Genomic DNA, 25,416 nt, shown 5'->3' on the forward strand with positions numbered 1-25,416 from the left:
CTCTGTTTAATAATTGTATTAAATAAAGCAATTATTTAATTAATTTTTTAAAATTATTATTGGAAATAGACGATAATTATACTATATGCAAGACCTGTTAATAAAGATATTCATGGCGTTGCATTGTTCTTCACAAAATTTCATATAATTCCATTGACTGTATATTTAGGTTTAAAAAGCTGGGAGTGCTGCAGTTCCGTAGTGCCTACCAACGAGCCGCCCCTGTTCATCGAAAAGGCTTTTAAGATGCTCAGTCCACGTGCACAAGCGGCGTTTCCCAAACAACGAATTTGGACAGGTGGAATAGTTGAGTTGAGCTAAGTTGGATTGCCAACCCAACAAAATCAGTGTTCGTATTGGACTTGGACGAGATAATAGAACAGCTTGTCAATATTTGAATCAATGAATAGCAGAACCAACCATAGTCATCGTTCAAGTTTTAAGGGCACAAAATGTGATATAGTTGTACACGTTGGCACTAATAATATTAAGAGTAGGAGACCGGCAGAATTACTTAACAAGTACAGGTCACTGTTGAACAAAAGCCGAGAATTAGGGTTAAATTTGAAAGTGTCTGCAATTCTGCCCAGACACGATAGGAGGGAGTATATGATGAGAGCCTTGTCGATCAATTCGGCCCTGGAAAGATTGTGCAAGGCTCAAGGGGTAGAATTTTTTTCAGCCTGGACTGTACTTGTTAACAGGAGAGATTGCTTCTACAGGGATGGGATACACTTAAATAGAAAGGGTGCAAGAATATTTGCTGATGCTATCGGGGCAGTGTTAGGTGGGTCGGAAAACTGCTAGCTTGGGGGGAGACAAAGACCAATAGATTGACAGTAGCCACTGGCAGAGGTGAAAGAGATTCTTGCACTGCTTCTATTAGAATGAGCAGAAGCCTGAAAAACAAGATGCATGGTATTTCAGAGACTGCTGGGACCATTGCGGTACAAGTAAACACATGGGTTGTGCTAGGGTAGCCAAGAAAAAGAACAGGTGCATGTATACTTGCGTGTACACCAATGCTAGGAGTTTAGTAAATAAATTTGATGAATTTGAGGTATTGCTCAAAACATCAGGGGCAGATATTGTTGGGATATCAGAGACGTGGTGTCACACAGATATAAGGGATGCAGAACTGCAATTTGGGGAGTACAACGTCTACAGAAAGGATAGACAGGATAGGAAGGGGGGGAGGGGTTATGCTATTAGTTAAGAAACACATAAAAACCAAGGAAGTGAAGCCAGTCGACATCGCTGGACAGTGCAGTGTTGAGTCAGTTTGGTGTGACATAAGCATTGGGAGATCAAAATTGAGAGTAGGAGTGTGCTATAGGCCTAAAGACTCTGATGAGTATAATAAGAAACTGTACAGGGAAATAGAGTGGGCCAGTAAATCAGAGAGTCTTATAATGGGGGATTTTAATTTCCCAGATATTGACTGGAATTTGTGGGTTGGTCACTCACACGCAAGGCTTTTGTGGATTTATTGGATGATTGTTTTCTACATCAGCATGTTCGGGAGGCAACTAGAGGGAGTAATACTCTTGATTTCATTATCAGCAGTGATTCTTCATGCATTAAGAATCTGCAGATAAATGAACCACTAGGTGGCAGTGATCACAGTGTGCTGAAGTGGGATTTACTCAAAGAGGTAACTACCATTAGGGGTAAAGGGAAGGGTTATTGCTTCCGTAAAGGCGACTACGATGGACTGAGACAGTATTTAAATTCAATACAGTGGGACCAACTGATGATGTTACCAACAGCAAATTCAAAATGGGAAGCATTCAAAGAACTTATCTTGGAAGCTACTAGGCTTTACATACCACCTAAGAAATATTGTTCAAGGTTTAGGCCAAAATGGATGTCAGATGAACTAATGAGGCATATGGCAGAGAAGAAAAATGCATGGGATACTTACAAATTAACACATGACACAGAAGCCTATGATAGATACAAGTTGATATGCAACCAAGTTACAAAGGAGGTTAGGCAGGCGAAGGCAGATTACGAGAAATCTTTGGCAAGGGATGCAAAGGAAAACAGCAAAGAGTTCTTTACTTATGTAAACTCTAGAAGGAAGGGGATGAATCAGATTGGTCCACTTGATATTGATGGGTCAAGTGTTGATGATCCTGCTCAGGTAGCTAACAAACTAAATGAATTTTTTGCATCGACATTCACACATGAGGAGTTATTCAGCAAGGGGAATGCCAGAGGTGTATTAAACTCTAGCAGTAAGCTACAGAATCTTGAAATAACTGGGAGTAAAGTGGAGGAGAAACTGTTGAAGATAAACACAAGAAAGGCACCCGGGGTGGATGGGATCTATCCAGTTATATTAAAGGAGGCAGCAAAGGAAGTAAGCAAACCCTTAGCCATAATTATGAGAGCTTCCTTGGACTCAGAGGAGGTACCCATAGGCTGGAAATGTGCAAATGTGACCCCAATTCACAAAGGAGGATCAAAGGCTGACACAAGTAATTATAGACCTGTGAGCTTAACTTCTGTTCCAGGAAAATTAATGGAGGCACTGGTTAAAGAAGCACTGCAGGATCATTTAGACAAGACTTCAGTTATAGCTCAGACACAGCATGGTTTTGTTAAGGGGAAGTCTTGCCTGACCAACTTGATTGGATACTATGATGCAGTCACAAAAGAACTGGATGCAGGGAATAGCTTTGATATTATATACTTGGATCTTAGAAAGGCTTTTGATACTGTTGCACATGGAAGACTGCTACACAAATTGGAGCAGTGTGACATTGGAGGCAAATTGCTGCTATGGATAAAGGGGTGGTTGAGGGGGAGAAGACAGAGAGTGGTAATCAATGGACACTGCTCATCATGGACTAATGTTATTAGTGGAGTCCCTCAGGGCTCAGTGTTGGGTCCATTATTGTTTTCTGTATTTATAAATGATATTGATGATGGTATATCAAGCTTAATGTCCAAGTTTGCAGACGATACAAAGGTTGGCAGGGTTGTCAAGGACACTACTGACACTATGCTACTGCAACAGGATCTGGAAAGGTTGAGCAGATGGGCTGAGAGGTGACAAATGAAGTTTAACATTGACAAATGTAAAGTACTACACATGGGAAACAGCAACCCCAGAGCAACGTATCAACTCTGTGGTTGTGCAGGCAGATATGAAGTTCTCTGAGCAGTGCAGATGGCTGCAAGAGTAGCTCATGGAGTATTGTCAATGATATACAGGAATTTTTCCAGCAGGGATAAGGAAGTGATTATTCCCTTGTATAAGGCAATGGTCAGGCCTCACCTAGAGTACTGTATACAGGTCTGGAGGCCTCATATCAAGAAGGATGTAGAGCTGCTGGAACGAGTACAGAGAAGGGCAACAAGATTAGTGAATGGAACAAAGGGGTGCTCTTACGAAGAAAGGCTTAAGTTTTGCAAATTACAGTGTCTGGAGACTAGGCACCAGCGAGGTGATCTGATAGAGGTGTATAAAGCCTTGAATGGTTTGAGCATGCTCAATGCTGATGGGATTCTTCCTCTAGCTCAGAAAAATCACCTGAGAGGGCATAAATTCAAATTGAGGAAAGACAGATGTAGGATAGACGTGCGGAAATTTGCCTTTAGCCAGCGGGTGGTTGGTTGGTGGAACAGACTTCCATCCCTTGTGGTGGAGGTTGATAGCCTAAATAAGTTTAAGGCACAGCTGGACAGGTATTTTGAACGAACAGAGGGGTGAAGTAGAGTGGTTTTTTTTTTTTTTTTTTTTTTTTTTTGGCTGATGCTGCATAAGCTTGCTTTCTTGCATCAAATGCCTCTACTAATGCTAATGCTAAGTTGGAGCACCCAGACCAACATTATAGCGTGAGGATCGAATATTCACCAACAGGCTTATGATAGCAGATTTGCTCATCTCAGTAGGATTAGAGGTGTTCATGTACTCCGTATTAAGAGGCACTATCAGTGCACTTAATACAGAATTAAAAACCCAATAAAAATTCTTTCAGGGAGCAATTTTTCAAAAGCCTATAAGGCTCACTTAAATGCCTCTAAACCGAAGGTTATTGGAAAATCAGTTGCAGAACGTCAATGGGAATGTCAAGAATGTGCAAAAATGATGAAAAATTTTGCTTAGACTAAACTAAATCAGCCATCAACAAGTCAGGACCAACCATCTGAAAGCTTTGCTAGTTCGGATCCACACCTGACGCTATATTTTCCCTCCATTTTTGAAACTTCTTGGAAGCTTTCAAAGAATCCAACTCCAGCTTTGCCTTATTTACTTTACAATGAACGTCGGTACTGCACAACAGAGTTTGAAAGATTTTGGAATAGCGAGTTTGGTGCGATTTGCTCGCTTTGTGATCATCTGTGGTACATAAATAGAATTTTCTTTTTTCTTTATTTCGAAAAATAAAAATTAAATTCTACAGCGATGTTTCACAAAAGAACATCATTCGCGCGTGCCCGGCACACGCATATTTTTTATAATAAAAGATTAATAAAACATGCGTGTGCCAGGCACGCGCGAAGGATGTTCTTTTGTGAAACATCGCTGTACAATTTAATGGAATCTAATATGTAGAATCTAATATGCGCCTGATTTATATAAAAAATTAAATCAGGCGCATATTACTAATATTTATGTAAATATTTTTATTTGTTTTTATAACACAAACAAGCAATATCAGTAAACTGAGGTACGGTGACGAAATATATACAAATGTACTTAGGGGTCGCAGTTCAGAAACTGTTCCCTCAGCGATTGGTTGGAGAATGGCAATTGTTAACACTAGTTCTCCTCACCTTTACGTAAGTTGACTGTCGGTCATCTAGATACATCATGCGCAGGAATCGTGCCATATCGTTTTGGTAAATATCTGCCAAGTAACCTGACTGGTGATCAGATAAGTTACTACAATTCATATAATATTGCAGTTTAAAATTATTAATGCTAGCTCTTAACGCTCACGTTAGCATAAAATCAGACATTGATTATAAAATGTGAATTCCAATTCAAGGACTTCATCTTGAATTAGAAAAAAGAGTTTGCTTAAATACTGTATTGATTTCTACTATTATCTTTATAATAAAGACTGTACTTAACGCCTTTTCAAAAATAACTATTGCTTTAGCATTAATCGTAACATTTGGTATTAAAATGTTGACTTCCACCACATAGCCTTCAAGATTGAAGATCATACGATTATGAGAGAATATTGACACGTCGTATAACGTGTTTTGTTTGAGTACAAGATCAGTTTGGTTAAAGTACTGAAAAACTTTGACTTATATTGTTTAATATTAAGGGACTGAGAATTCTGATAATTCATAATCAAAATTCTCAGTTCAATGATTATAAAGGTGAAATAGCCTTCATTTTTTCATAATCATGAGGTAGACTAATTTTTTTATTGCATAAAATGAAAATAAAGATTGTCCATACAATTTATTTTCTTGCTTCTCTTAAAGCAGAGGGCCATGTTTTTGCTCATTTCTCTGACTACTTTACAGGTAAGTCCAGGGCCAGATTTAAACTTGTGGCCCTAAGCTATAACATGTATGAGGCCCTTCTCTCTTGTGGCAATATTAAAGTTCACTTGTGGCAATACTAAAAAAGATTTTTTTTAAGATGGAGCGAGGCCCTAAGCTGTAGCTTGTTTAGCTAATGTGTAAATTCCCCTGGTAAGTCCCAAGCTAAAATTGAATTATTCAATTTCTCCGTAATTTTCCGTTAACAATTCCTTTCAGCAAAATCATAAAATAAATAAATAAATAATAAAATAGGTCAAAGCTATAATTACCTAATCTCATACTTTATCTAAGAGGACCGACTGCCACACAAAACAAGTCCAAGGGTCGGGGTTAGCAGACATTGCGTAGACGGTCGATCCATTTATAAAAGCAGATTTATATAATGTAATTAGCCGGCATATGTGACAACCTGAAAATTAAATAGTACATTATATCTGTCGCTTTTCAGTTCACTGTCATCCCAAAGTAACACGCAAACTAAATTTTAAATATCAACAAAAAAAGAAGAAAAAAAAAGTACGTAATTTAATGAGCATGAAATAATTTTCTCCTATTCTAAAAATTTTTTTTTAATAAATTATCGCGGAGTGCCACAGTCCTGCTCTGACTTAAATGTTAATGAATGGATTCCTTACGGTATCAGTTAGTTAACCCTTTACAGCCCATCTCTACATAATGCTCATGCCATTGTCAAAAAGACTGAAAAGCCGAGCCTAGAATCTGGGCATTTTTATTTAGATGTGATGGTTAAACAATGTTTAACGAAAAAAAAACAAACAAAAGCAACGTTTTTACGACAAATAAATGTTTACTCCATATACAGTATTTAAAACATCATTCAACCAGTTTTATTCAATGGAATTATTGTATTACGAGAGCAAATAAAGGATTTATTAACTGGTTTGAGTAATCCCAAAGCTCTTGGGATTACTCAGCTAAGGTTTGAGTAATCCCAAAGCTCAAAAAATACTGGTGTACCTGGTCTGCCTCCACGGGGCCAAGAATGGCCAACGTTGAGTCCCAACAGGGGTCCAGATAAATGGCCAGATAAACAAAGATACACAACACATACGATATCCACACATTTAAATTTCTGGCCTGAACAGTGTTCTGTTTCAACGAATGTATACTACGCGGAGATGGGGGAACCCCCTGGTGCCGTTTGACAACTAACACACTTTACTCAAGTTTTGGTGGGCGAAGAAAACAAATGCTACATTGCCGGCCCATCCACAAGAGTCTGTGGGCTTTAGTCTATGACTCCATAGATTAACTTCGCTATTAAGTTTCGGTTTGAGATCAGGTCACCATAGGAGGCTGACTACGTACATGGCTTCAAGCTGTTATTATCTAGTTTAGAAATGGGATAATCAAGTTTCCAAGGCCTGTATCTGCCTGAATCCCGAAGAAAAAAAAATCGGATTTTCCCCCCCCTAAAAACTATACATAACCACTTGAGCTAACAAAATTTCAAGTAAAAATTCTTTAGCTATCACACAGTGTTGAAGCAAGGGTGATGAGTTTCACCTCCAGTGGAATAAACCCCCCGGCGATAAAGAGTAAATTTTATTTTAATATTGCAATATTGCGCGAAGATAAGCATAGAAGGCCCGAATGAATTATCAGAAAATTAATAAACGATGTGATTGATACATACAGTATATGCAAAGAAAAATCAAACGTGAATAAGACTATTATAATAGTTAAACCTTTGATTATAATTTGTATGATCTTTTGCGAATTTTAATCTGTGATTTTGATATTATTAAACTGATTATTGTCAATAATATGGTTTTTTGAACTGATAGTATACTCATTCTCTTATTATAATATTCATAAATAAGTTTTTTAAGGTATACATATGCCGTAAATATTAAATAATAATATATTTCCCCCTACATGTGCTCTCGAAGTTTGCATCCCCCTTCCGATGTAAACACTGGATTCAAAACTCATCACATAAGGAGGAAAATTCACGATCTAATTTCAAATGCTGCTATTGGCTAGAAGGGTGTGGGTTACATTCTAAGGTGTGAAGCGGACCCCAATAGCAAAGGGTTATAAAGTCCATGGGACGTTCACCCTGAAAGGTTGAATACAAAATAGACATACACGCGTAATTATGATTTTATATTAGAAATTTTGACATCTTAGGTTGACATGAATTAGTATGCAGCTATCGAGCAGTGCTGACGTCCTACAACGTGCTCCTCCAATATCTGTAATATTTCTGTGCCACAGTAACCTTATGGCTTAAGTTTAATACCTTCCGAAGCAGATTTAAGTCACCAATCCAGATCTTTAAGTGATTCCGGACAGAAGATACAAGGTAAAAAGATATTTATGATTTTAATATTAGCTATATCAAAAGCCAACAGCGCTCTACGTGCCTTTTGTGTCCCGTCCCTTAATCATTAGCTTCTCTCAAGGTCGTCCGTGCGAGCTTCCCCTCACTGCGTAGGCTGATTGTTTTGAAGCTGAAAGAACCCCCTCTCTTCGTCCTAGGGAGTCCCGACCTAACAGAGTGAATTCCTTACTAGAATTATCAACCATTCACTAACTAACAGCCCTATTCGGCAACATGAAAAAAGTGGCAAAGCGCCTATCGGGCATAAACACCGCAGTGATCCCACAATGCAACCACCGCGACATACCCGAAAGTAAGGGTAACGCCGCCCAAGAAAACAAATCTTCCGATAGCCACGATTTTTCAAGGGCATCTCCCCGCAAGAGCGAAGTCTCGGAATGCACAATGAATCGTATGAAACACACGAGAATGAGTCGCAAACTCAAATCTGTCCGCAGCGAAACCAAATCAAAACGAAAGATTGCAATAACCCCCCAACTCCTGAAAGAAAACAACTTGGATTGTAGTAGTCAAACCAAAAATATTAAAGCAGCACAGACAGCGAACAGCAGAACGTCAGCCACACCCAAACTACCCAGCTTAATGACGATACGGAAAGAAATAACACTGCTAAAAACTCATGTAGCAAAGAAAGAAAAAGAATTCGCGGGACAGATTTTGAAGGTGCAGGAGGATGATTGGAAAAGAAAAACAATAGCAATTGAGGAAGCATCTACAAAATTGTGTGAAGTCCTCGGGACAATCGCTCGCACCCTTCAGGAAATAAGTGCTGAACGGTGTCTCTGCACTAATGACCGCTGCATAGTCACAAAACGGGATGCAGCCACGCAAACAACACCCCTTGAGTCTGCCGAACTGCTTACACAAAAAGAAAAGATGCACAATAACAATCCCTTTAGGGTGGCTAAAGAAAATGAAAGCGCCCTTGAAACTCTTCTAATCAAATCAGATTACTGCAAGTTCCTTAAATCACTTGAGAATCGAGATCAGAAGAAGAAAAGCGACAAACGTCCACAGGAAGTAAACAAAGCCACCTGTGTAGTGAACCACACCAATAAGTTGACTCTGTTTCACGAAAGAAATGATCATATTGTACCACACGACAGACATGACCAAGCTATTGAACCGAGAATCGCTGACCAGAGATGTGTTTCGAGAAGCAAGAGCCCCGCCCCATTTTCTCCCCCACTAGAAGGCAACCAAAGGATTCCAACAACATTAGTCAACAACCGATTATCAAAGACTCACCCTAGTAAACAGACGCTCGCAGAGAAATATGACATCTCTGTCGCTTTGCCCAGAACCAAGATATTTGTCTCCCGGTTTGGACCCTCAACAAGCCCCGATTCCATAAAGAGAATGTTTCTTGTGGAACACAATGTCCGCATCGAAGTAAAACAGCTTAAAACTAGGCAAACTGGCTACGCCTCATTTCTAGTAAGATGTTCACCCTCTGCCTACGAAAAAGTTCTGGATCCCGACTTCTGGCCTCCAGGCATACTTATCAGACCTTTCTCTGACGAAAAAAGGCCATCCCCTCAGCAATCCCTGCTTACTCGTCCTCTACAATAGCAATCATCTAGTCCAAAAAACCTCCATCCATGCCACACAATCAGGGTCTTCTCACAAAATGTGCGCAGCATTGTTAACAAATTGGCCCCCCTGCAATCTCTCCTCCTGCTCGACGAATATGATTTCATCTGTATCCAGGAAACTTGGCTTAACCATGGAAGACAACTCATCCACTTGGCCACTCCTCATCATTACAAAAATGTTTGCAACGGCAGGGACCACAAACGTGGAGGTGGCGTCTCCATCATTTACAAAGACATCCATCACCTTGTGTGTGCACAACTCAGCGACTCCCCTGCATTTGAAGCCATTTCTGCAATTTTTACAGTTAAAGAAGTGAGAACTCAAGTTGTAGCGGTATATTTACCTCCTGACCATAATCCCGACACAAGGGATGAGCTAACTACCTGGATTATAACCCACCTCAAGCCTCACATGCTCACCTTTGTTTTAGGAGATTTCAACATGCCCTCCCCAAGACACGAAGCTGCTTTGAAGGACGTCGTACGCTCCTTCTCATCTCTAGGCCTTAGACTAACCCATACGCAACCTACAAGACGACATCAAAACCTAGACCTCTTCTTTCATAACCTTGACCATCTTACTCTCACAACGCCGATTTTTAAGTTTGCATCAGATCACCTCCCAATTTCCTTTGATAGTGAATGTCTATGTTCTCCCCGACAACTTGAACAACATGACCATAAAGAATCCCAACTCAAGATCTTCTCATTAAAATATATGCAACCTCAAATCATCCTACAAAGACTAAAAGCTACAGACTGGAAAAAAATTGCTGCTAGCCATCCTGATCAAACGCTTACCAATTTAGCAAACTTGTTAAAAGACATCGCCTGTGAAGGGGCCTCCAAATCTGTACGCCTGTCTCCCAGGACCAAGAACTGGTTTACCTGCGACGCAAAACTCGCCTTCATCATGAAACAGAAACTATACAGGAAATGGCAAAAAACACGGGATCTAGCCGACTACCAACTCTATAAAAAACATCGGGCACGCTTCCTACGCATTCGGAGGAAGGCGCAGAATGACTGGATTGCACACAGAATGAAACTTGGGAAAAGAATCTTCACCAACAAGAATCAACAGTCCCCCATGTCCACTGACACCTTCCTTGCATGGGCTAACTCGCTCGCAACTAAGCCCCTATCTGCCCCAAACCCCTTTATTCGGGTTAATCCACCAGCTAACCAGACATCACTGGATAAAATAGCCATCACAAAGGAACGCCTTACTGAGGTCATCAACAGTCTTCCCAACAAGTCTACCACTGGCCCGGATGGATTCCCTATTTTCATGGTTAAACTGTGCAGTGTATATATCATTGATCTCTTGCTTGATGCATTCAATTCCGTCCTCATAACAGGAGTTTACCCTGCTATCTGGAACACATATTATGTTTCCCCAGTTCCAAAAAAGTCTAATCCAAAATTGCCTAATGACTACAGACCAATTTCTGTAGGATGCACTTTTCTCAAAATCTTGGAAAAAGCCATACTTCCTGCTCTCATCCATCACATGTTCGGCCACAAACCTCCATACCTCCATAGTGTACTACCTGGACGTTCCACGATCACCAACCTCTTGGACACACTGTTCAGAATTGAAAGTACCTTAAGCAACAAAGAGCAACTGGATATTGTGTTTCTCGACATTAAGGCGGCCTTTGACAATCTGTCCACCCATGCATTATGTACCATACTGTGCAACTATTTCAAAATATCTGGCAACATCTTAGTTCTCCTTAGGAAACTCCTTCAGTCCAGGATCCTATGGATCAGAAATCAAAACCATAATCACCACATTCTCTGCTCCAGAGGGCTTCCCCAAGGGGGCGTTCTCTCTGCCGCCCTCTTCGCCGCATCTTTAGAACCCTTCCCATCAAACCGTACTAATTTTACCACCTACGCAGATGATATTAAGTTTTTCGTCATCACAAAATGCCCCCAGACTCTCCAGTCTATCACTGTGAGCTCCAACCGACAGCTACATGAACTGGAAAACTACCTTCATGCGATTGGGCTCTCCATTAATAAAGAGAAAACTGCACAACTCTCTATCACCAAGAAGAAAAATACCAACGATGTGGACATCATTATTGCGAATTCTCCAGTTAAAAAAGTCACCCAACATAAAGATTTGGGTATCATCTGGGACAAAGACCTCACCTTCTTGCCTCACTTTAATGCCACTCGAACGAAAACATATTCGGCTTTATGGGCAGTAAAACAAGAGATCTCCAACTTCCATAACCCGGACCTTATCATCAAATACATTCTTCGTTGTATTTTCCCAATTCCATTATATGCCTCGACTATATGGTCCTCAGCACCCTCATCATACCAAGCCAGGTTCCTCTCCCTGGAATTCTGGATCTTGAAATGGCTAAATAGGGTTGCCGGGCTAACACCTACAATCTCAAAATCTGTTCTGGTCACCAATCTTAATACGCTTCCTGGGAGGTATCACATCATCTCTAGGAACCTTCTTACCCTCTCTCAGCTTCTATCCGGAAAACTGAAGTCACCCGATATTTGGGATATCATCGCCAGACCGTCCGACAGGAGAAGATGCCAGTCCAACACCTCCCCATACAGATCGAAGCTGCGTAGCATGTCCTCCTTGGACAACATGTTTCCACACAACTCCTTCCAAATATTTAGCAGATTAGCCATAGACGCTGAGAAACTTTGCAAGGACAGAACCTACAGATCTTCCGTTCTTGCAGACATGTATGCCTTAGTCATGCTCTAGGTGGACTCTCTGTGATACCGCAATATCCACGCTTCGATGTATCCGGATGCACTTTTATTTGTTGTAACTTTATGTTTTTGTACTTGTTGTAACTTTATGTTTTTGTATCTTCACCAGTGGCTGTTTAAGGCCGTATATTGTATCTGGCTCTGTATGCAATGCATATGCCTGTATTTTATGTTTTTTCTCTGTATATAACTCATGTCCTCTAGCTGCATAGCTGTAAAAGGACATTTCTTCGGAAATAAATTGATATTAATAATAATAATAATTTAGACAAATGAGAAGATATGGTTCAAAGGGATCAAATTTAAATGCAGTTTTGAGCAGAGTGGCTGGGCGCCAAAGTTGCTTATCCTCATTCATGTTTTTTGTATGGATATGTTTTACTGTTCCCGTTAAATAGAAATATGCTACTTAACGATAATCGATCTTGGGCGGAGAGCCCACCCTTAACTGATTGGCAGCATATCATTTCCACTAACAGCATATTTCAGAACTAAATATAGCATCCTTCAATTAAATTCTTTGAATTGCAGGTCTTTTCGTGGAAAGAAAACCGACAACAAATCCGAGCAAGTCGAAATGACGTTATTTAGAAGAACAAAATCTGTGACCTTCAAGTCAGAAGAAGACGTCAGATATATCACGTAAGTTAGCCTCTTGAAAGTACCCCCTTTGTTAATAAAGTAACTTTCTACACATACAATGAGTATCAACAAACTGAAAATTAAAACAGTCACTGCTTTTTATGACAGACATCCATGAACAGTTACAATAAGGATCATCTCTATAACAAGTCTTTGGTTTCTGCTGTTATGATTCGAGATATGTCCAAAAACGCAGTGAATTAATGCAAAAGTAAATTGGTAGGGTCACTGCAATTAAGGAACTAATGGAGCACGATGGTTTAGAAGTCCTAGAAGAGAAGACTGTATATTTAAAATTTATGGGAATTGCAAATGACATGAAATTGGCACAGATAGGAACGCCTACACCATGAGGCCATGAAAAAAAAAAAGTGCTTTGAACATAACCTCATTCTGTGCGTAGTGTTGAGCAAACCAAGTTCGCTATTGGTGCTATGTCATAATGTGAAGGCACTTCGCCACGCGTTGTCATTTTATTATTATTATTATAAATAATTTCTCCGTTGAGGTGAGGCCCCTGGGACAGCCATTGACTATAAGGGTGCGGGTTACATTCTAATGTGTGAAGCGGACCCCAAGAGCAAAAGGCTATAAAGTCCATGGGACGTCCACCCTGAAAGGTTGACTACAAAATTGACATAGATGCGTAATTATGATTTTATATTAGAATATTTCAAATTTTTACATCTTAGGTTAACATTTAGAAAATTAAGATATGGCTCAAAGGGATCAAATTTAAATGCAGTTTTGAACACAATTGCTGTTCCATTAAAGTTGCACGAGACGATAGGAGTCGGCAAAGACCTGCAATCTGTAGTGGTTGTCGCTGGAGCTTTTCCGGTTCAATTCTTAGTTTATTGGAGAGCTCTATCGTGTTTTCTGGAAAAAAAGCGACTTAGGCTGTCCAGGTTTAAGTTTCCTCGAAGAGCATATCTTGTTTCAGCATTCCCGATGAGATTGAAATAAAGAGTCAATGCTGGGAGCGTCTAATTTTCCTGTTAGCTGTTGGGCTGATGTGAGAATGTTTGTGTTAATTGTCTGTTTCCAGGGAGGAATACTGAGATTGGAAAGTAGGGTGGCTCGAGAGAGATAGTACGTAAATGGATGATCGAGACCCTGTTCAACCATCTCAAGAGCCAGTATTCAATACTGAGAAAAGCTTTCAGGTTGTTCGGTGGGGTAGAGGAACAAATCTGTGAAGCATATAGTGGGATGAAAAGTATGCATTTCAAGATATACTTTTTAACGAGGTCTGGGTTTCTAATGCTGGTTAATTCCTGTTTGGCAGCCCAGAGCGCCGCACATGTTTTTGCTTTAACGTAAACAAAAGTGCTCGGAGAACGTTAGTCCCTCATCCCAGTTTAGGCAAAAGTCTACGTACGATTGAACCTTTCGAACTTCGCATCCGCTTACCAGCATAGAGATTGATCCTGCTCCTTTTCTTTGCAATTGTCATCTGGGCAGATTTGCTTGGGTTTAAATGTAATCCAATACAGTCGAGGCAATATTCATTTCTGTTATTCGCTTGTTGAATAATTTGCTTAACTTTCAGCTATTTAGATTTGATGAAGAATTTCAGGTCATCTGCAAATGTAATAGTTATCTTTAAGGGATGCAAAAAATTGTTCCAGTTGTTATTTTGTTTTTTTAGGAGCATTAGCAACTAAGGCCATATTGCTCCGTGAATATGCGGTGGTCATTCTCTGACCTTTCCGCATCCTCCGTATTTGTTGGTGGCGGGCTCGAACCCCGGTCTAATCAAGAAGCGTGTGCTACGCACTGCTGCTCCTTTTCACCTGGCTACGGAGGCGCCTAATGGTTCCAGAGCTGCAGAAAATAAGTGAGGCGATAGCTCCTCCCTGTGGCACTCCCTTCGAAATGGACTAAGGAACAATAAAATCGCCATGAGAGGTTATGAGGAGTCATTTCTTTAGAATGTTACATAAAATATTCAGGAGATTGCCTTGTACATGTATTTTGAAGTAGTAAGATAGAATTTGTTCCAGAGATGTTATCGAGATATTGTCAAAAGTTGCGGATACATTAAGGTATATAATATCGAACTGTTCCTTATTAAGGGCTTTCTGCATCCGGAAAAGGGTCTCAAGGAGGTTTGTGACAGTTGATTTTCCAGATAAAACTAATTGCAAGTGCAGAAGACGATGTCCGAAGCAGTGTTGGGTGAAAGAAAGATCTCAAAAATCTTCAGGAGGGTGCAACTTATGGCTACGAGTTTGTAGTCTTTGGCTTCTTTATTTTAGGAATGGACCTGACTCTGTAGTTGTTCCATATGCGAGGGAAAGAACCTTTTTGAATGATTTCATTGAAGATGTGATGCAACACCTCAATGATGAAAGGGCTGCTGATTTTTCCATGAAAAGAGGGAAGTTATCAGGACCAACAGTTTCTTTATCAGGAAGTTCATTTATGGCTTTCTCTTGTAATTGTGATGATTGTTAGAGGTGGTTTAGTAAGTTTGAGATGGTTTCTTTTTCTGCGAAGGTCAGTTATTATTCTCTTCCTGTTTTCTTCAGTTGCTAATTGTCCAAATGTCATCTTGGACCATTCACTAAAGACCTCGGCAGTCGTGAGACCTTTTCTCTTATCACAAAGTCATTTTTCCTGATTTTCAGCGTCTGTTGCACCACTGAAACGAAACGCTCCACTTGAGAAGTATACTGCTGTTTTATTTAAAGTGTATTCCACTTTAATTTTGGGATAAAAAAACTGAAATCTCCTTAAAACTGAAAAAGCCGCTGATAAACAGTATATGAAAGCAATAGTTAATAGAAAGGAAAGAGACAGGCGTGAAAGGCCACTACAGACTATCAAACTCAAGCTTTACTGGCCTGCCAAAGAGGATGGAAATCCAGATCTGGGTTTCACTGCTTTGAATGAAGAATATTGCCGTTATTTAATTTATACCAGTGCTTTTTTTTTGTGACGGTACGCAACGGTACGGCTTACCAGCACCTTTATTAAAAAGGACGTGTGACATTTGGAAGCAGTGCACTTTGAAATTTGTAATATTCCGTAAATTTTTTTCACATATTTATCTACTATTCAAATAAGCTTAAAATTATTTAACTAAATTTACATTTTCACTGTCTATTTTTAAGATATTTTCTACATAAAACTGTAGAACCATTTTCATAAGTCTGAATCAAGGTGTATTCCCAATGGGCCCTGGCCCACCTTCTACTGCAGTGGTGTCCAAACATTTCCCGTACATGGCCATATTCAAAGTTAGATTTCTTTAGTGTGTTACATTTTCGATATCTTGTTGCGTGTAAAAGTAAAATTGAAAATATTCGAAAATTTTATTAAGTACAATACACAATTGCATTTACTGAACAAAACATTTAATGAGATTTTTTTTTTGATAATTAACAAAATTAAAATGCTGTTTTAGTTCACTTTCCAGGCGGGCTGTAGGTTGGACACCTTCGTGAATCAACCGTGAGCACCCCGTTCGAGAATTAGAAGTGATTTTCTTTTACCCCGACAAATAATCATCTGTTGTTTGGAGGAAGTGCGTTATCCACATTTTTCCGTATCTCTGTTTACATGGTCACAGTACTTGAATATTCAAATGACATTGACATTTTGGACAGTTTATAAAAAAAAAAAAAGAAAATTCAAATTTAAAAACTAGTGACAATACCGATGACGACAGAAGGAAAAAGAGACAACGAAGGTATCAAACCTTCTAAACATGAATTGTTGGCATTTGGTGAAAGTGAAGTTAGAAAATTGTCAATTAGGTTACAGTTGAATGCAATTCGTGGATTTCGGGGGTACCTAGTTGAAAAGATGGTTTCGGAAGAATTGAAGAATTTGATGGACGCTCTGAGTACGATACCAATTTCATCGAGTGAAGTGAAGAGGATTTTCACAAATGAATCTGATCGCCAACCCAACAAGAGCTTCGTTGATGACAAGAACAGTTTCTTCTGCTGTTTCTTAAAATTGTGTGCCCACCGCTGACCCGCTTCGATCCAACAAAATGTCGATTCGTGGCTGCTTCGGAAACGTCATTCAGCAAAGAGACCCAACAAAGAGGAAGAAAAGAAGTCGGCATAGGGTGTCGGATGAAAACTTAAAAATTTGGAATATTCTACAAAAACTTTATTATAAAATTATTTTTAGTTATGTTATTTATTTTTAGGTACCATAGTCTAACGAAGGACCCTTAAAATGTCACTCGGTTGTCTGCCTGTCAGTCCGTCTGTCACAGCATTGTATCTCTGCACCCACTCAACCTATTGACTAGAAACTTTGCATGGGTTTGCACATCAAGTGGGCCAACATAACGCCATATTGATCATTGTTGACAAAAATTTGTGTGAGAAGTGGAGGGGGGTTAAAATGTGGGAGAATAAAAATTTTGTCGACAACCTATCGCTACACCGTTGGAAAGAGCTCAACGAGTATGTTTAAAATATAATTTAAAAATTAAAAATGGGGGCGCCAGACAGGAAAATGTGAATAATTTTCGTGTCCCCCCCTCTATTTCAGTCGCTAATGGAGCTAAAAATTTAAAAATCACAATAGCTATGCGTTATTCGATGCATATCAAGGAAAAACTACTCCGATTGAAATCTATCATTTATAATTAAATAAATTATAAAAATGCGTTAAAATTAAAAAAAAAAATGTATTGCACATCGATAGCGCCCTTCTTTGTACTAAGAAACTCTCCTTTTGGTGACAAAAAGGTTGCTAAATAGTTAATAATTCTGTAAAGGCCTTTATACATTTTGCGACGAGAAGTATTTCTAACAATTTTCAAGGCTGGAGTTGTCCCGGCAAGGAGATAGCCAGTGTTGAGGCGCCTGCGCGGAGTCTTGCACGGCCCTCACCTGCAGTCGTTTCTCCTCCGAGGCTTTAATCGCTTCTCCAGGAAGAAGTCAGAGTCGCTTCTCCCACCCTTGTCATTCACAACTGGAAAGACTCAAATAGACAACGTTTTCGTTAGTTACTCAGTTTTAGGCCAAGCCGGGATGCTAGAAACTTTTTCACTTACCCTAAAGCTCTATTTCAGATACTACACTAAAATCATCCCTAACGCTCGGCACTCAGTAGTTGACCGATTTATTTTATTCACATTTTACTTATTTTTCTATATATATACTTGAATAATTAATTTATACTTAATAAACTACGTTAATATACTAAATTTGTTGTTCTTGTTCCAAAAGAATTACTATGACAGTAAATATCAGGAAAAATTTTTAGAGTACTTTTCATATCCTTTTAATTTTCAATTTATTCTGATAGCAAAGAATGAGTACCGGACTTATTTTTTTTTTTTTTACAAAAAAAAGCGCTGATTAATACCATTCCCTATTCCACGATACTTCGTTTGGAGGTGTAGTGAAATACCACGAACTCGTGGTGAACGTCTGTAATATGAGATCGATACATTCCCAGTTTGTTCATAACTGGGTGCAAAACTGAGGGTAACTGCCCTAAGCGCTGCACAAGTGCCTTTTATCTTATACTGCCCATATTTAGGTCCGTATTAAACAAAGCAATTTGGTCCCTAAACTGCTGGGTTTACCGGTTCATGGCTCCCTGCAGAGGAAGATTCCATTATGGCTTCTACTGAGTGGCGTGTATTTTGTGTTAAAGCTTCATCGAATTGGTAGCGTTATTGAGATTCAGTCAGGGTCGGGATAAATAGGAGCCCCCATTCCAGTTTAAATTACGCATTGATAACATCATTAATGCAGTTATTCAGTAAGCATAATATTGTAAAACGAACATTCCTGTTCGCAGAATTTTCCATTTCAAGCTCTGGGTTCAGCGTCAGTAAAGTACGATTCGATAGCAGAGAATTCAAATTAATTTATAAAAATTTAATGGATTCATGAACCCAGATAAACTTGGGTGCAATTCACCCCCCCCCCCTCCCAGACGATTCGAGCGGAAGTTCGTACCTAGACCACGTTCACCTCCCCTTAGGAGGGTTTTCCCTAGTTAGCCGCATCCCCACGAGAAACTTTTCTCCTGCCATATGAGCATTCTCTATACGTCCTTCTAAAAACAACTTTACTCGAAATCTTGTCTGTTGTTAAAGACAATCTTTCCCCCCAAATATGAATTAATCCATATTTCTTAGTTAGGATCCTTACACGCCTCTGAATTGAGTATTCCTGGCTACTTTTCGCCAGCCTTAACTCCATCTGATTACTTCTTTAGAAAAATGTATACTGAAAAAAAAAAAAAGTTCAATGTTCAGGCTATTTTTGTGTTTTCATTATTTATTTATTTTTGTTTCTTTGTAGTCTTAATCCAGAAGAATTAAAAGAAAGAAGAGCTCATTATTGGGAAGTCAGGAGAGCTGCAAAAGAGAAGAAGTCTATGTTAAAGGAAATTTTGAACTATAAAGATAGTTGTCTAATAATGAGTAACGAAACATTAAAAAAGTATTTTTGTGAAATGCAAGATGAAGGCAAATTCGATCTAACAGTGGCAGAGTTTTATAACCACATATATGCACTTAAACAGTAGAAACAGTGACATAGCCAGGGTAGGGTCAGCATCTACATTGTACCCCTGACGCCGAAATTTGGTAATTTAGGATTCTTTTTGTGAACGTACTTGCTAACGAAATCCTGGCTACGCCACCGAGTAGAAGTTAAATGTATGTTTTAAAAAGATTTCTTGCATTACTTTTGCAGAAATAAATTTCCTTTACACATCCTATTGCTCTTGCAGTTATTTTTAATGCGATTCATTGTTCATACAAGTGTGTATTCACATGTTGTACATGTTCGATATGCGTGTTGTGCGGTCATAAAAAGAACTACCCGAAATAACTCACGGGGAAACTCTGCTTCCTTCGGTCAGACTGGATTTTGACCAGGATTCTTTCAAAAATAACTTACATTCGAAGCAATGCATATAAATTTAATAGTGCAAATCAAATGCAGGTTGATTAAATCAGTTAATTTCCAAAAGCAAAAGGACTGGAGATACGATTCTTTGAATTTTTCAAAAAAGGCAGGAATTTGATGTTTGAAGACAGGATTATTCATTAATGTCAAGGTGTACAGCACCTAGTAACAAGGCGCACTGCATGTGTTTTTATCATGAGATATCGCGCTACAGGAGGTAGTAAGCTGTAGTTATAGAGTTTTAGGAGCATTAGCGACTAAGACCATCCGTTTACGTCTAAATTGCGTGTGTTCTGTGGTCGATTTTCTGTTTGCTGGGCGAAAAACCAGAGTTTCCGGGAGAAAAACTACGCTACCCTCTCTTGAGATCGACTAACTCAGCCACGTTGTGAAAAAAAAGCCAATACAATTCCTCACGTCATTAAGGAGACTCGAACAACTCTTTTCCACCCGATGTGGGTGGAACTGCGATCCAATCGACTGTGCTACCCACGAGGGCCAGTAATAAGCAGTTTCGCACCAGTAATATTACCTTTCTTTTCGAAACCGCCCTTGTATTTTTATCGCAAAATGGATTGCACTTATTTGTGCACGTGAAGGTACCAACAAATCATCTGACCACACCAAGTTATCATAAAGCTTTAACGACAGAAATTATGCACGAGAGTTTCTGGGCTCTTGCTTCAGACAAAAGAAAATTCGATATTAAAGAAACATTTTTTACTAACTATAAAAAAAAAAAGTTATGAACTATTGAGTTCGATGTAAGACTCCGGCAATTTGAATTTAACCGTGGCCGAATGGATAGGAAAATGCATTCCTGTTGCAGAGGAGTATACCGTGGTCATGATTCATAGCCAAGCCGAATTAACCATTCGAGATCACCTAAAACTTGATCGCAGATGCCTCCCAGTACCAGTGCTTGAGAGAGCATTACAATTTGGTGATTTTTCAAATTTAATACAACTGCCGTCTTTGAAATTATGCCCGAGCAACAGTGCTGTACTTATGTATAGAGAGGAAATGAGTATCCCTGGATATTACTGAAGTTAAGTTCCATAACAGATGACAGCACAGTACCAGCTCAAAATTAGTTACCCGTCTCTAGAAAGCCCCTTACAAGCTTTTCTTAAGCTTACTGGTTGAGACGTTCGTTAACTGAATTAAGTTATTTCATTTTAAAACTTAAATCATTACATAAGCAATCCCACAGACAAACTAAATAAAATGCTAGGCCTAAGAATAAATGTACTAAAACGAAAATGGAATTTATCACCATTGTATGATACTAGCAATCGGAGAACAGATAGGAAGGAAAAGCTCCGACTTCCAGTGAAAAAAAAATTCCAGTCCTTGAATTTAAAAATTCGCAGATGAAAGCCACTTGACATCTGAAAGGGAAGAAATTCACTTTATTACATCCCTTATCCTGAATCCCAGCAGTTACAGAAATTAAAGCGGTGCATTTATGAAGAAACAATTGGATCCAATGCTGGACTTGCAAAAGCTGGGCACAAGAAGAGTGCGCTAATGCTGATATTTATCATTCCGGTTATTGTATTAAATAAATTTTAAAATAATTAAAAATTTAGAGCGTCGGGGGTCTAACCCCTTTTGCTTTGCCTATAAACGAAAGTGTTAAGCATTTCGGTGTCATACTGAACGTGAAGTCTGTACTTCAATGAATATTAGCCATCGTGCGTAGCACAGTTGGAAGAATCGACGTCGTGCCCACACCGGTTGGAAAAGACTAGTTCGAAAGCCATCAACGACGTGAGTGTTTCAACGCGGATGAGTTAGTCTCTCTCAGGCGATGAGAGCATGGTTTCCCCTCCCGGTAACGGATTTTTCTTAAAAAAAAAAAGAAATAGCAGACTGACCACAGAACACAAATTTAAACATTACATATGGTGTAATATGTTCAAAGTTGGTGATGCGCCTAAAAATCATACAAGCAGTCAACAGATATACCGTAAGGAATATTAGCATTTGCCTAGGTGTCCAAGGTCTACCTACCGAGTTCTCTCCACTATAATTAGATAATGGATTTCTTATTCCGTTACTGGCAGTGTTCAGTAAAACTAATCTGCTGGCCTATATATCATTCGTTAATTATTGTAGGACCTCCGAACTTCGTTCTACTACAATAATAAAAATATAAGATTGTTACATTCGAAGTTGAATTCAATGAATATTTAATATTACAGTAATTTAAAATATGATAGTGTAATATTTTAGGTTGTGTTTAATCCCCAATTCATAAGGAAACTATGGCATTCAAATTTCAGGTAACGCTTCTTGTTTGTATGGAAATATTCAACCTTGTATGGATCGTTGAAATAAATCATTCTTTCTAAATGGTTTCCAGTCAACTACTTAACATTATAGCGTACAGAAGCTTAAAAGTTCCTCCTTTAATCTAGTCGTTTGCGCTAACGTCTGAGTTATCATGGTTGGTCATATGACTCTAAATACGGTATTTTATGTCAGAATGATTACATTTTTTCTTTAGATTCGCCATTCGTTCGAGTAACCGGAGACTATAAGAAGTCTTAACGGCCTCTACAACGTAGCTGTGGTTAACTGATCCAGTCAAGGGGTTGGGTTACCTTAAATATAAACACTTCCTAGGCATTCGGCAGAGAATTGTCACCGAACCTCCCAATGATCACAGAACAGTCGAATTCCCAATATGCATTATGTTAAGAGAACATCGAAACTTAAAATCATGTAACAACATTTACAGGCACATCGTTTCATATAACAAACGATACAAGCTTTATTATCAAATTAATAAAGTATCTGTTCCTTTTGTAACAGGACCAATTTGTTCTAATTAACAGATTAGCCATTTCTCCCTAGCTTGTCCAATCTCGTTCATAAAGTTAAACTAATTATGTATATCCAGACTTAACTAGGACCTCAAGCATCGCAAACTTCCTAAGGCGGTAGCCCTGCCTATTGTTTCTTATGGTGCTGCAGTTTGATTTCATTGGGCCAAGCTGTTAACTGTTCAGTAGAAACTGGGCTCCATCCGGTTTTCCTTCCGATTCTGGCTGGCCTAATGCTATCGATTTACATCTAGTAAACAGCGGTTTGCTTTTCATTAGAAAGAAAAGTTCATGAATTTGATGTAATCCTATGGCTTCGCCTAAAGCATCGTTGTAGTCCGATAAATTACTTGTCAAAGAGTTCATTACAGATGAATCGTTTGAATATTTTGGACTCAAGTTTTCTATCGACATGCCATAGTTCACGCAATTGAAAATAGGCCTTTTTCCTTCTGATCTGGCTTTGTGGTTCATTATAAGATTCTATGCTATCTTATTTCATTACTATTTATACACTTCTTAGATCCCAACTTTTTGATGTAATTTGTGTCATGTGCTGGTTAAGAAACCAATTTTCTTAATCTAATTAACAGCGTTAGTAAAATAAATTAACTCCATCTTCATATTTTTTTGTATCGGAATTTGTTTTTAAAGCTTTCTGGATATTAAAATTTACTCTTCTTGCTATTGCCACTAGTCCTATTTCTGCTTGAGTATCAAATCAGTCTATATAGGCATTCAAAAGAGAATGAAGTTTATTATTTGGGTTCAATTTTTAACAGCCAAGTTAATTTCAGTTTCAACTTCTTTACATAACTGGTTTTGTATTAGACATCAAGTTACTTTGATTCCCGAACTTAAGTCTTATTCCTTATCATAAGAAACCAAATAGAGTTGCACTGCTATAATTGTCTTCCTTGTCAATTTTATTTTAACCAAACGTACCATCTTAATGAAATCTTATAAAAATTGTTCAATATTATAACTGAATACCATGTTTTACTCAAGCAATCTTTAAACTAAAATTTACTTAAAACGCTTTCTAATTTAAATTCATGCTAATCTTACTAATTAGCATTTAAAAATTTATCCTATTTTTGTTGGTAGGTTCTAGTAAAAATTGGTTATTTTGTGCGTAATGTTAAGGGTACAAATACATTATACCCTTTGTACAGAAAAATATACAATTTATAGTTTTTGTTACTGGTATCCAAGGACTGGCGCCCTTACACAAGTGTTTTGTTAGAATCCACTGATATAATATGGTCCGCTAGAAGCAGATTTCTTGGTAGCTAAGAGGGCAAATATTAAAACACATGGCTTCTGCAGTATCATGTAGTTGAACTAACATTCCTGGCGTCGCCTTACATTAAATTCATACATGGAAGAGTCTCCATAAGGAGCGTTAAAGTATCTTTGGTTGTACATTGAAATTCAGCTGAATTTGCTCACACATTGTATTTGTCTTCCTTGGATGGAAAGTACAATGTATGTTAAGCTCCAGAGTGGTATTCGAAATTTGAGACAAAAGGAAGAGCACTCCATTTTCTAAGCCGCAAAATATTTCAACCAATCATTACATGACACTCAAATATGATAATCTGATTCCGTCCTGAACGATCCACGGAAGATGCCCTGCACCAAATTATTTCAGCAGCTACCTTAAACCACCAGTAAATACTTTATTTGTTAACTTCGCTGGCGCCTTCGACATTCGCTACACTTTCTCTTCTTGCTCTATACCCAGAAGCTAGTCTTTTTTCCTGTCCAGGAATCTCAGCCCACCCTAGCGGGGTCTAGCTAGAGAACTTATCAAACTACTGCTTGGCTCTCCTCCCTGTGGTGATGGTTGCTATTTGGGTTTTAGGAGCATTAGCAACTAAGGCCATATTGCTCCGGGGATATGTGGTGGTCATTCCCTGTCCTTTTCGCATCCTCCGTATTTGGTGGTCACGGGCTCTAATCAAGAAGCGTGTTACGCACTGCTGCTCCTGCCCACGGAGGCGGGCAGGAGCAGCAGTGGGGTTCAACCAGAAGCCCTGTAGCCAAAAGAATAGTACACTATACAAACCACATTTCGAGTTTTTTTAACCACAAGAATACTGATTGTGCAGTCGTGGCAACCACTGGTAAATCGTATTGGTCGGTAGTTGGGCTCATGTAATACATCGAATGGTGATTACAAGGCCATTTTCACTTATTTTAACACTTAAGTTACATAAAACAAATGGTCCTGTTGTACTGGGCTCCATAGTAAATGATTAAAAGTTTTAGCTAGTAAAATAATTATTTTACTGGCTAACACTTAAATCATTTACTTAAGTTACATATTTCATTTGATCCTTCAGATATGTTGGATGTACTGGTTAAATTTGAGTTACGTTTTCGTGAAGGGTTGATTATAATCATGTGAAGAGTTGGTGTTAGTTTTTATATCGGTCGGCTGATGTTTTGATATGCTGAAAAGACGGACCTTAAGCTGCTACATTACAAGATGTTTATGTAAAGACATTTTGTTACAAATGTTTATGTAAAAGGACAGGACCATCGCAAGGATGGTCCTGTCCTTTTCCATTGAAGGGGAGATAAGACGGTGGGTATTTGCCCTTCATTTGTTTGATTTCGCCAAATCAATTTGGTATCTGGGTCTTTAATTGTAGGGACGAAGTGTATGTACGAGTATTTCTCTTGCAAGTGTCATTACCCCGTCAAAATAAATTTCTGGTTCCTTTCAGGAAATTATGCATTACCAGTACGTAATGCGCCTATTTTATCTGAGCAGGCAGACGAAGCCTTCTACGGTT

This window comes from Mastigoproctus giganteus, chromosome 10, assembly GCF_048544385.1.
Source record: "Mastigoproctus giganteus isolate SK-2022 chromosome 10, ASM4854438v1, whole genome shotgun sequence".
NCBI classification, from domain to species: Eukaryota; Metazoa; Arthropoda; class Arachnida; order Uropygi; family Thelyphonidae; genus Mastigoproctus; species Mastigoproctus giganteus.